Raw genomic sequence first — 13,356 nt, forward strand, 5'->3', positions numbered from 1 at the left:
TTATGGGGACATACCATAATATGTCACAACTTTTCAGAATTGTGTCAAGATTACATTTCAGATTGCCAAGAAGATATCATATCAGCAAAATACTTAGATCCAACCAAGTAGGCAGATAAAATTTTACAGGATATAATACTAACAAGTTGTATAGTTCAAGAACAACTTTTGAATTCACTTAAACCTAGCTGTGCTATGTAAGAAGACAAAGGAGCAGTGAGAACTTAGCTGGGTTTCAGACCCATAAAGCTGGCTCTCAGTAGCATGAGTCACTCGGAGATAAAGGCATCCAGTGATTTACTTGAATTATTCACTGCCAGCCTGGAAAAGATTTGGGAAATTAGTAGTGTACTCACTTTTTGATGGCATGGCAAAAGAAAGGCTAATTCATAAAAAGGAGAAACCCCTTTCATTTGACATTGGATTTCCTCCTAGCTCAAACACAAATGGCATTACTAATAATAAAGCAACGTGCTGGGAGGCTAGATGGAGATTGTGTGCCTGAAAGAACAGGCTACCATCTTTTGAGCACAATGAGGGCAAGCTGGGCAATTTTCAGTCTTTAAACAGTCTCATTTGACAGGTTTATCTCTTCTTCTCCTTTTTTTTTTTAAAGAACATTAATAAGAGTTCATTAATTTCCCAAGCAGTTGTGCTTTGTAATAAACTTGACAGCTTCCATTTTTACCCTGTGAAAGATTTTTTGGCCTGGTTAGATGTACGATTCAGCTATATGCAGATTCTTTATGGAACTTTAGAATGATGAAGTATGCTTACAGTGAGAAAGTACATTATCTACCATCCCTTTTCTTGGAAGATACTGACAGTCTGGTTATATAATCTGGCCCATGTGAGAAACCGGGCCATGCTAAATTAACCACAAACTCATCATCATGACACTAGATGGTATCTGAGTCTCCTCTCCAGTGCTGGCACTGCCTTTTCTAAATTCAGGAAAGGGGTCAGGGCTCATGAGAACAGCAATCCATGATTTAGCCCATTTAGGGTGTCCCCACCAGTAGAGGAATGAACTCCTCAGAGATGGACTAAAACAAACAGGAAACGATTTCTTAATACCAAGAAATTGTGAATCCCAGGCTTCAGGAAAGTCCAGAGGGTGTCAGTCGTTTTCTCTAACCTGAATATATGTATTTGTCAGGTTACATCTGTAATAGCTGCAGCCGTGTCTTTTGGCTTCTTTGTTTGATTCCTTATTTAGAAAGCACAAACTTTCTGATAGCCACTTTTGCCCGCCATGGTTGCTTCGTGGCTGAAACTTAAAAGCAGTGTTCTGCTTCTGTTTGCTGGCTGCCCACTTTCACAGCCCACTTTCTCCTCCTCCAAGTTCTTGCCCAGGAGACACTAATTTGCCTGGAGGATGATTTCAGTTCTGTCCTTGGTTTCCCTCCCACTTGAAGTGTCTCTCTTTAATTGGCGAAGTCTCCTGATACTTGGATTGGAGGAAACTCATTCTACAACCTTGATTCTGCAGCATGCTCATATCATTCTTAGTTTAATAAGAAACCTTTTTGTTGTTGTTGTTCTTAGCATAATTTGTAAATTACTTCCCAGAGCCACCCTTACTAAATGTCTGTGACCTTATTGTCCACAAAGGCTTGACAAGCAGAAGCTGCTGCCTGGGGGCTGGAATGTACCACTTCCTGTTCTTTCTCTCCAAGCCGAAGCATTCTGTCCAAACAAAAACTCAATTCCATGCACATGTGACCCAGAGTTAGTCTGAAACAAAACTCTCTCAAGATGAAAAACTTTACACATTAACTCCTGGTTTCACTCCATCTACTTACAGTGCCCAAGACCACAAAGAGGGCCTTTTTAAAGGAACCAAAAAAAACAAAAGGATGGCCTAAACTGTGGATTAAGGCAAACTAGCAGCCAGCAGCCACAGATAGCATCAGACTAATTGCTAAGTCCTGACAAAGTATAAGACTCCAGGACAGTGGTGTCACAGCCCTTTCTAGGACACTACTGAATCCTCTTAGCGTATTTCACTGTAAAGAAAATTAGTACTTGGATCTCAACCCAGGGTGTTCATGATCAGAAAGAACAAAAGAATCCCATGCTTTGACTACAAAAAACAAACAAAAACATGACAACAATACGTCAGCCCTTCTGTTACAAAAACCTGGGATTCATTCTGATGTTTTCGTTATAGCCATGCTTCCAGTTTTTCTATCAATAATTTACTTAAGATATAATGTGAGCCCTACCCAAAGGGGCACTTAGCCAGAGAGTGCACTGAAGGCTGCTTTCTTTTCTTTAGGAGATGAAGCGGTCATAATATGAATGGAGACAGGAAATCACAAGCCAATCACTGACATGGATGGCTTCTCTTAAAAGGGCAAATGTAAAGGGAGAAAAGAGTGAAAAAGTGAAAGTGTTGGTCACTCAGTCATGTCCAACTCTTTGTGACCCCATAGACTGTAGTCCACCAGACTCCTGTGTCCATGGGATTCTCCAGGCAAGAATACTGGGGTCCCTTCTCCAGGGGATCTTCCTGACCCAGGGATCAAACCTGGGTTTCCTGCATTGCAGGCAGATTCTTTACCATCTGAGCCAGCAGGGAAGCCTATAAGGGGAGAAAACATTTTATTAAAGAGGAGATGCCACCCAGGAGAGGGAAGCCATTGGGAAAGGGCAGGAGCTGGAAAGATGGGGGTTTCAAAAGTGATAGTATGTACCTAGTAGATGGCTGTGAAGAGAACTGAGAAGACTGAGCACTAGAGTTATAAATGTCTTGCTTTCTGGACAGGCAGGGCATGAAGACTCATGCATGAGTGTGACACTGGTGGGAGACTGTCTTTCCCCTAAGGACCTCCATGGCAGGCTTCTGCTCCAGCTCTCTTAATGGCCACTGGGACAGTGAACCTTGCCTTTTGCCCTCTTCTGGGGCCGAACTTTAGGATGGTGATTTTGTGACATGAGCAGTCCTTCCCCTTTCTTAAGCCCATTTCTCTCTCCCCCGGTGAGACCCCCAGCACCCAGCATTCATGAGATATCTCATGGTTAGTGGGTAGCAGAGTAGTACCCAGCAGAACAAGTACAACATAGCCTTAATTTGCACTGCTTAACATCTCTGGGGTACCCAAGACTTGAAAGAGTTATAGCTGACAAGCCTGGCCTGCTCAGTTGCAAGAATCCCTGGGAGAATTCCCATGTATCCCTAGGAGTGGGGAAGTCCCCATTCCTCACCCTGAGTATTTGCTTCCACAGAATAGGATGCCATCTTGGCCCCTGTGGTTGCTACAGAACCCAGGGTTTGCTATCAGATCACATCATTTGCTCACAACTCTTCAAGGTTAGACTCTTTTTTTTTTTTTTCAAGGTTAGACTCTTTTTTTTTTTTTTTCAAGGTTAGACTCTTAAGCCGCAAGCATCACTCACATTGTCAGGGCTTTGAAAGAGACCAAGTCAGGCAGTATTACCCCTCCACTGACTCTACCATTTTCATGTGTGTTAGGCAACCCCGAATATACAATCAGGAAGGAATGGGAGTCTTGGCTGAGGCACAGAAAGGGTTTTCTTGCAGGTAGAAGGAACATCAAGAACATTAGTGGTACACTGGGGTGATTAACTGGGCTTCCCTGGTGGCTCAGACAGTAAAGCGTCTGTCTGCAATGCGGGAGACCTGGGTGGGAGTCCTTGGAATGTGAAACTTTTGGTGCTGAGACTCCAAAATTTCAGGCCAACCAAGATAAAATAAATTGGTCACCCTATTGCACAAAAAAACTGTATAGGAAATCACTTCATTTTCCCTTATATGACATAAAACTTTAATTTGGGTTCTGCTACTTTGGAACTTGTCCCCAAAAAGGCTTGAAAAATGCATGCTTGATGAATTATTATAATAGGCACATATGTAGAACACAATCAATTTTAATTTTTTTAAAGAAGTCTTCTGCAAGCACTTACATAGTGATCCAACTCTATCAAGTTAACATTGTCCTTAACTTGTACTTTAAAGTGAGATTCAAGGTCTTCAACTGGATAGTGCTATTAGAATAATGGTACTAATTATAACTAGGATTTATATAGTACTATGTAACTTGGAAAAATTTAATTCATTTTCATATTTGAACCCTACACCAACTTTGAGAATGTTACTTTTTTTTTTTTATTTAAATGTATTTATTTTATTTTTTTTAATTTTATTTTTAAACTTTACATAATTGTATTAGTTTTGCCAAATATCAAAATGAATCCACCACAGGTATACATGTGCTCCCCATCCTGAACCCTCCTCCCTCCCCATACCATCCCTCTGGGTCATCCCAGTGCACTAGCCCCAAGCATCCAGTATCGTGCATTGAACCTGGACTGGCATCTCGTTTCATACATGATATTTTACATGTTTCAATACCATTCTCCCAAATCTTCCCACCCTCTCCCTCTCCCACAGAGTCCATAAGACTGTTCCATACACATTTTTTTTTAAATGCAGAAAGTAAGGCTTACAGAAGTTCAAAGATTGACAAAAGGTCATAGAGCTCATAAATAGAATAGGATCTCTAATGTAGTACAAAGCCCGTGCTTTTAAATTCTTAAGAAATATACCAGGCAAAGGGAATAGCATGTGTGAAGGCCCTGAGGTGGGTTAGAGAGAGACTGACTCCATGAAGGAACACGGTTCTGTAGAACATGTGTACTAAGAGATGAAACTACAGAGTTGTAGGGTCCAGAAGCAGTGTGCCATGAGGGCTTTGGTAAAGAGTTCAGCCTCTAAAATAAAGGAATGGGATGGTACTGAAACATGAGTGGAATGATCAAGCTCGCATTTAGAAAAGTTTCTGCTGTTTCTTTGTGAAAGATGTATCAGGAGTGATCCGTTAGGAAGCTATTGAGGTGGTTCAAGCAGACAAAAATGGTGGCTCGGACTCGGGTTGCAGCAGTAAAAGTGGAGAGGAGTAGGTGGATTGGAGAGATATTTAGAAGGTAGAAACATGGACTCGACTGGATGTAGAGAATGAGGGGAAGGCAATGTCAAAAGGATAACTTCAGACAGACAAGGTTCCTGGAAGGAACAGCAGAGCAGGTGTCAGAATGCTGGTCTTTCAAAGGCTTTACAACTCCACTGGGTAACTTAGCAAAGTGCAAACACAGCCCACTATACAGTGCTGAAGTATCCAGTGCCCATGAGCGGAGACTGAAAAATAAAAATCCTGCATTAGCACAGCCTTCTCCTACTTAGTGACTGAACAACACTCGGAACCTGTTTCAGAGCAGTCAGCTGAAAATTAACCCTTTGATCCAGTTAAAATCTTAAAACCAACTAGGCCTAACGCTATTTAATGGAATACATTGGTTTTTCTGTTTATTATAAGAATTTAAGTATTTTCTCATTTACCAAAATGAAAAATGATTAAGTTTTTGGAGCACAGGAAAACAAAATGGCGAACGAGGAGAACGAAAACTGTTGAAAAGTGAAGGGATTTTGTTATTTTCCCCTAAAACATTTTCTTGCTTTGGCCAGTGGAAGTGAATTAATAAGTGAATATGTTCCTATCTACATCTTTAGAGTTATGAAATTTGTTCCTCTCCACTTCTCTGGTAGTAAGTTTAATAGTGTCCCCAGAAATTCACATCCAGTCCAAACTTCAGAATGTGACTTTCTTCGGAAACAGGGCTTTTGCAGATGTAATTATTTAATGATCTGGAGGTAAATCATCCTGGGTTTAGAGTGGGCCCTAAATCCAACGACTGGTGTCCTTATAAGAGACAAAGGGGAGGACCATGTGAAGACAGAAGTAGGACTAGTTACACAGCCACCAGCCAAGGAACGCCTGGGGCCACCAGGAGCTGGAAGAGGCAGAAGAGGCAACTCAATCCCTAACCACCTGAAGCTTTCAAAGGGAGCGTGGCCTTGCTGACACCTTGATTTCAGACATCTTACTTCCAGATCTATGAGAATATACATTTCTGTCGTTTTAAGCCACCGAGTTTGTGGTAATTTGTTATGGTGGCCCTAGGAGACTAATACACCCACTAAATAAATGTTGAACAATTGGTTTGCTGTTGTCTGTGTTTTGGTTCAACCTTGTTCCCTGATTTCTGGCACAAGCAACAAGGAGTATGTGATGCACTTTTCAAAAGGAAACACTGGCAGAAAGAAGGGTTGGGTGGGAAAATGAGTTCAGACTTAGACATGTTGAGTTTCAGTTGTCTGTGCCATATCTAAGTAGAGACGGTGAAGTGTCAATTGGATATAAGGTTCTGGATTTCAGAATGTTGGTTTGGGCTGGTATATATGCTGGGAGTTGTCTGTGCACAAGGGGTATGTGACTCATAGAAGAGCTTGAGATTGCCAAGGATGTGAGAGCTATGAAAGGGAAAAGATGAATGCTTCATGTAGTTTGCCGCGAAGTTCCCCTGCTTAAACACGAGTAGAAAACAATGAATGCTGGAGAGGGTGTGGAGAAGAGGGAACCCTCTTACACTGTTGGTGGGAATGTAAATTGGTATAGCCACTATGGAGAACAGTATGGAGGTTCCTTAAAAAAACTAATGTAGAGTTACTATAGGATTCTGCAATCCCATTTCTGGGCATACAGCCAGAGAAAACTAAAATTTGAAACGATACATGCATCCCAATGTTCACTGCAGCACTGTTCACAAGAGCCAAGACACAGAAATAACCTAAGTGTCCATCGGCAGAAGAACGGATGAAGGAGATGTGGCATCTATACAATGGGATATTTACTCAGCCATAAGAAAGAATGAAACGATGCCATTTGCAACAACATGGACCGGATCCCTCATGCTGAAATTAGGAGTTCATTTTGCATGCTACACTAAAAAAAATTTAAAAAAGACTCCACATGCTACAACTAAAAAAAAAAAAAACCCAGTGCACCTAAATTGTTAAATAAATACATATATATATATATATATATATATGTGATAAACAGCAAAGACCTACTGTATAGCACAGAGAGAACTATATTCAGTATTTTGTAAACTATAATGGAAAAGAATCTAAGAAGGAATAGATAAGTGTAACTGAGTCACTTTGCTGTACATCTGAAAATACAGTTGATGGTAAATCAACACTATTTCAATAAAAATTAAAAAAATAATTATACATGTGTAGAGGAGGATAACAGACGCTAAAGGAGAGGAGGAAGGAAAGGTGGAGAAGATGAAAAGCAACAGGAGAAGAGGGTGACATTCATCTGGGGAGGAGGCTACCAGTTAGTTGTGCTGAATTGCGTGCAGCTTAGTCGCTCAGTCCTGTCCAACTCTTTGGGAACACTGAGATGGCAAATAGGATACAGGTTGAACACAGCCATTGGTATTAGCAACACGAAGGTCATTGGTTGCCCCAGCAAGAGTAATTTAGGCAGAGTGGGATTCAGACTGGAACAGTTTGGGAAACATGGACAGATTTGAAATATTTTAATATATTTCCTAAAAGGAAGCAAGTGAACAGGGAATGAGAAAAACTGAGAAAACAGGGTTCACAAAGTTTGGCTGTGAAAGAGATTAAGACAAGAGAATGCTGTGTGTGTGTGTGACTGTGTGTGGGGGGGTCCTGTGCGTGTGTGTGTGGCTGTGTGCTTGAAAATAAACATGACTTAGGCACGTTTCAATGTGTCGAAAGGAAAGCTGATGGGAAGAATTGTTTGAAGGGAATGAGTGTGAGAATTTGGAGTGGAGAGAGGAGATGATCACTACTGCCAAGTTCCCCAGGAGGAGACTGGGAAGAGGATTCACTGGGCACATGGATGAAGTTGGTTGGAGGTAGGAAGGGGGATCTTTCTCCCACTGTGACAGCAGCGAAGTTGAAGGCAGACGCGAGGACCTGTGGGCAGGTATAGATTTTGTGGTGGGAAATTCAGGTTGGGAGTTAACAACCTAATATATGTCTTTTCTCAGCAAGTTAAAAGGCTTCTGGCTTAAGTTTTTTTCTAATTTCAACTCTCCACTACTTTACACTGAGATCCTCTTCAATGCCTACAATTAAGCCAAATAAGTGGTATTTTAGGACTGTGATTTCTCTAAAACTTCAGACCACATATCTCTATACTGTTTCTGACTAAAGTGTCAGGACACTGTATTGTTCTTATACTGTCTTGCAATTATTTTGGGATATTAACATCTCCAGAACATGGCACACATATCCACAGAAATATAGTGTTGTGTTATTTTCCTGACAGACACAAATTGCAAAAATTTCTAAACAGAAAAATATGGCAACTTCATGAAAAATTGCTTTGGCTATTACCCAATTGGTTCAACCAAAATTTTAAAGATGTACGCATAACTGATGTTTTGTCATTATCCTCAAGGTTAAAACTAACTAAATACTGAATGTCACACATTTGTCATACAAAAGCGTGCACAATTACAGTATACAGCAAGTGGACAGACAGACATGTAGAGAAGTGGTCTGGTCGATGGGTTGGTAGTGAAACCACTTAATTATTCTACTGCTCCTGCTATCAGGCATATAATAACCTGAAGTTAGCAGCTGGCTCTTAATGTTACCTTTGAGTTTTCTGGCTCTTGGCATGAAAGAATTCTGATATCATGCCTGAGCAACATTGACTAATAAACCAGATGCTACTTTGAAAACGTGTGTGGTCTTTCTCATATCCTTTTTTTTTTTTTGATGAACTGTTTTCTTCTGAACTTAACCCTTTTGCCCCTTTTCCGTATGGCATATTCACCCTTGAGAATGGAAAGAAGTGTGGATCATCCCCGCTGCTTTCTCTGACACAGCAATTATTGCCTGATAATGGTGTGGTAGAAGTGCAGCATACTTGGAAATCAAGGCTGAACTACTGATGGATATTAATTCACTATTTAATCTAGTGCATTGTTCAGTCACTGTATGTTAGTCTTCCACTCTGTGGTCAATAAGCCATTCTATTCAAGTGTATTACTGTTGGAAGTAGGGAAACTGGCGTTCCTTCAATGAGGTTAAGTAAATTTTGCCACACTTTATGCCTTGCTTTATAGATCACGTACATGCTTAGTTGCTCAGTCCTGTCTGACTTTTGCAACCCCATGGACTGTAGCCTGCTGGGCTCCTCTGTCCACAGGATTTTTCAGGCAAGAATACTGGAGTGGGTTGCCATTTCCTACTCCAGGGGGTCTTCCTGACCCAGGGTCTCTTATGTCTCCTGTATTGGCAGGTGGGTTCTTCACCATTAGCACCACCTGGGAAGCACGAATGTATTCACAGCACAATTCTATGGCTACAAATATAATAGTAATAAAGAGTTTCTTTTAAAGCCTAAAAACTGTTCATTTAAAAATATTCTTGATTTCATCAGTCTTCTGATAATAGCAAAATTACTTCTCGTTTACCTATGAAAAGTGGTATTCTATTTGCATATAGAATTTTTCAGTATCTGAATGTTTAGTTCAGAACTTATAATTCAGTGTTTAGAGAATGTTGGGTTTCACTGTTGGAACAGGAAGGTTAAAAATGATAATACAGAGAAAATTACAAATTAAAATTTTCAGAACTGGCAAATTGAATTCATATTATAAACTCCTAAAAATGCTTGTGAAAACAAATGAGCAAACAAAAACCAGAATAAGAATTTGGAAAACAAGTGTTTAGGGTTCTGTCCAACTCACTGCAAGGCATTCAGCAAGTCACTTAATACCTCTGAACTTCTATTTCCTGACCATAAAAAGAGAGTATCAGACTAGATGTTAATGCCTTTTTCAGCTCCAACAGTCCCAGAACAACCACATGTTACAATAACTATCAATAATGATTTATATCTTCTGGGAAAAAAGCAGCCACACTAAATTACTGTATTTCAAAATACGAGAAATAATACAGGCATAATGAAATGGACATGGAGTGAATCAGACTGAGGTTCAGATCCTAGCTTCACCATCAGCGGCCTTAAACAGTTTACATAATGCTCTCTGCCTGTACCCTCATTTCTAAAATGGGAGTGATTGCTTTTCCTTGATGGGGCCCATGACAACAAGCAACCAAACAGATGTACAGAGCTTAGCGCAGTGCCATACACAGTAAGTACTCAATAGAGGTTAGCCATTACTTTTGCTGTTTTTATCACAGAGAATTGCTGAAGGAAAAAGGTGTCCAGTACAATTAGGTGCTCAATAGGCAGTACCCATTCTTGACTCCTTAGTATCACTTAGTATCACTCCATAGACAGAAGCCCACCAGGCTCCCCCATCCTTGGGATTCTCCAGGCAAGAACACTGGAGTGGGTTGTCATTTCCTTCTCCACCCCATAATATTAGGTCAGTGTTATTATTGTTTAGTAGAACAAACACAGGTTTGACCATAAGAGAGAAATCTGGAATTCAATTTTCGCAATAACAAAGTAGCTCTAGAAAACCTAGCAGTCAGCACTTAATTTGGGGTTTGGGGAAATTTAGGACACAGTGAGGTCTGTCTGGAACTAGGTATAACTCTTGTTCTGATATTAGATGCCTTACATGTGGAAACTAGGGACTGAAGCAAACTGCAACTTTTCTTTGGCAATCTTATGTCCCTTCAAGGTTAAAAGCTTTAGCGAGTGGATACTGTCTTTTTCTTTTTTTCTTTTTTTAAAAAATAAACCCTCCTCCTCCTCCCTCTCCATACCATCCCTCTGGGTCGTCCCAGTGCACCAGCCCCAAGCATCCAGCATCGTGCATTGAACCTGGACTGGCATCTCGTTTCATACATGACATTTCACATGTTTCAATGCCATTCTCCCAAATCTTCCCACCCTCTCCCTCTCCCACAGAGTCCATAAACCTGTTCTATACATCAGTGTCTCTTTTGCTGTCTCGTATACAGGATTATCGTTACCATCTTTCTAAATTCCATATATATGCTTTAGGAATAGTTTATTCAGTTATTATTATAATATTCCAGGAATAGTTTAAACACATTTCCATGTGAGCTCTCTGCTTGGCTTACCTGGGCCCTCCTGAACATAGTCAGCCATGGGCCCCGTCACTGTGGCGATGTCGATGTCGGCCATCTTGGAGCTCAGGGTGATCTCCCAGAAGTCAGCGGGGCTGCTGCAGTTGCTAAAAAAAAAAAAAAAAGTATCAGAATTTATGTAATAGGAGTGATCCAGCGGTATAAGACTAGTCATACAGTATGAGAAAAGAAGCATTCAAAAGGGTCAGAAAACGCCTCATCACGAGAAGGAAACAAAGAGTTTCTTGGTAAAGTCAATAAGCCTGTACTGGGGAAGTGGGCTAATGATGTTGACTCAAAGTATAAATCCATTGTGGCTAGTATTAAAAAATGCACCAGGTTAGAAAATTAGATATGGGGAATCAAAAGGACATAAAAACACTGCCAACAACCAGGAATCCAATTCACTCAATAGCAAAAATCACTGATGCAGGAAGACCTACTGGAGAAAATCAATGCAGTGAGAATTTTCCCTTGCATCCAGGTATCAACAAGAAGTTGTGCCAAGCTCTCGTCAACACATTTGCTGTAAATCTCCTTTACTTCTTCAGGCTGATTCTCTTCATCTTGTTACAGATGATGTTGGACTTGTGAACTGAATGATTACTCAGCAGTGCAGTACAAATGTGACTGTGGAAGCCTTTAAAAGCCCCTTAGAATTTCTTTTCTCCTAATTTGGGGATGTACTGAGATGAAGGAATTATGTGACGTAACCTGTTCCAATGTCAGTCAGTTCAATCAGCTCAGTTGCTCAGTCATGTCCAACTCTTTGCGACCCCATGGACTGTAGCACACCAGGCTTCCCCTGTCCATCACCAACTTCCAGAGCTTGCTCAAACCCATGTCCATTGAGTTGGTGATGCCATCCAACCATCTCATACTCTGTTGTCCCCTTCTCCTCCTGTTCTCAGTCTTTCCCAGCATCAGGGGCTTTTCCAATGGGTCACTTCTTCCCATCAGGTGGCCAAAGTATTGGGGCTTCAGTTTCAGCATCAGTCCTTCCAATGAATATTCAGAACTGATTTCCTTTAGGATTGACTGGTTTGATCTCCTTGCAGTCCAAGGGATTCTCAAGAGTCTTCTCCAACACTAGAGTTCAAAAGCATCCATTCTTCGACACTCAGCTTTCTTTATGGTTCAACTTTCACATCCATACTTGACTACTGGAAAAACTATAGCTTTGACTATGTTGACTTTTGTCAGCAAAGTAATCTCTGCTTTATAATATGTTGTCTATGTTGGTCATAGCTTTTCCTCCAAGGAGCAAGGGTTTAATTTCATAGCTGCAGTCACCATCTGCAGAGATTTTGGAGCCCAAGAAAATAAAGACTCTCACTGTTTCCATTGTTTCCCCATCTATCTGCCATGAAGTGATGGAACCAGATGCCGTGATCTTAGTTTTTTGAACGTTGAGTTTTAAGCCAGCTTTTTCACCTCCTCTTTCACTTTCACCAAGAGACTCTTTAGTTCCTCTTCACTTTCTGCCATAAGGGTAGTGTCATCTGCATATCTGAGATTATTGAGATTTCTCCCAGCAATCTTGATTCCAGCTTGTGCTTCCTCCAGCCCAGCATTTTGCATGATGTACTCTGCATGTAAGTTAAATAAACAGGATGACAATATACAGCCTTGATGTACTCCTTTCCCAATTTGGAACCAGTCTGTTGTTTCATGTCCAGTTCTAACTGTTGCTTCTTAATCTGCATACAGGTTTCTCAGGAGGCAGATCTGCTATTCTGATCTCTTTAAGAACTTTCCACAGTTTGTCGTAATCCACACAGTCAAAGGCTTTACTGCAGTCAATAAGGCAGATGTTTTTCTGGAACTGTTTTGTTTTTTCTATGATCCAATGGATGTTGGAAATTTGATCTCTGGTTCCTCTGCCTTTTCTAAGTCCAGCTTGTACACCTGGAAGCTCTTAGTTCACATGCTATTGAAGTCTGGCTTGGAGAATTTTGAGCATTACTTTGCTAGCATGTGAGATGAGTGAATTATGCGGTAGTTTGAACATTCTTTGCCATTGCCTTTCTTTGGGATTGGAATGAAAGCTGACCTTTTCCAGTCCCATGGCCACTGCTCAGTTTTCCAAATTTGCTGGCATATTGAGTGCAGCACTTTCAGAGCATCATCTTTTAGGATTTGAAATAGCTCAACTGGAATTCCATCACCTCCACTAGCTTTGTTTATAGTGATGCTTCCTAAGGCCCACTTGACTTCACATTCCAGGATGTCTGGCTCTAGGTGAGTGATCACACCATCATAATTATCTGGGTTGTGAAGATCTTTTTTGTACAGTTCTGTGTATTCTTGCCACCTTTTCTTAATGTCTTCTGCTTCTGTTAGGTGTATACCATTTCTGTTCCTTATTGTGCCTATTTTTGCAAGAAATATTCTGTTGCTGTCTCTAATTTTCTTGACAAGATCTCTAGTGTTTC

General features: G+C 40.7%; 1 long non-coding RNA gene across 2 annotated transcripts in view; it reads right to left on the minus strand.

The window, feature by feature from the left end:
• The window catches only part of LOC147378680 (uncharacterized), a 99,640-nt gene that overhangs the window by 44,204 nt on the left and 42,080 nt on the right, over positions 1-13,356 (minus strand). For both annotated transcript variants that reach the window (XR_015148643.1, XR_015148642.1), the window contains exon 3: positions 10,916-11,028. This is a non-coding gene — a long non-coding RNA (uncharacterized LOC147378680). The remainder of the gene's footprint in view (positions 1-10,915; positions 11,029-13,356) is intronic.

The sequence above is a fragment of the Bos grunniens genome, chromosome 2 (genome assembly GCF_055505025.1).
Source record: "Bos grunniens cultivar Pamir isolate PY7600 chromosome 2, Bosgru_T2T1.0, whole genome shotgun sequence".
Taxonomy (NCBI): Eukaryota; Metazoa; Chordata; class Mammalia; order Artiodactyla; family Bovidae; genus Bos; species Bos grunniens.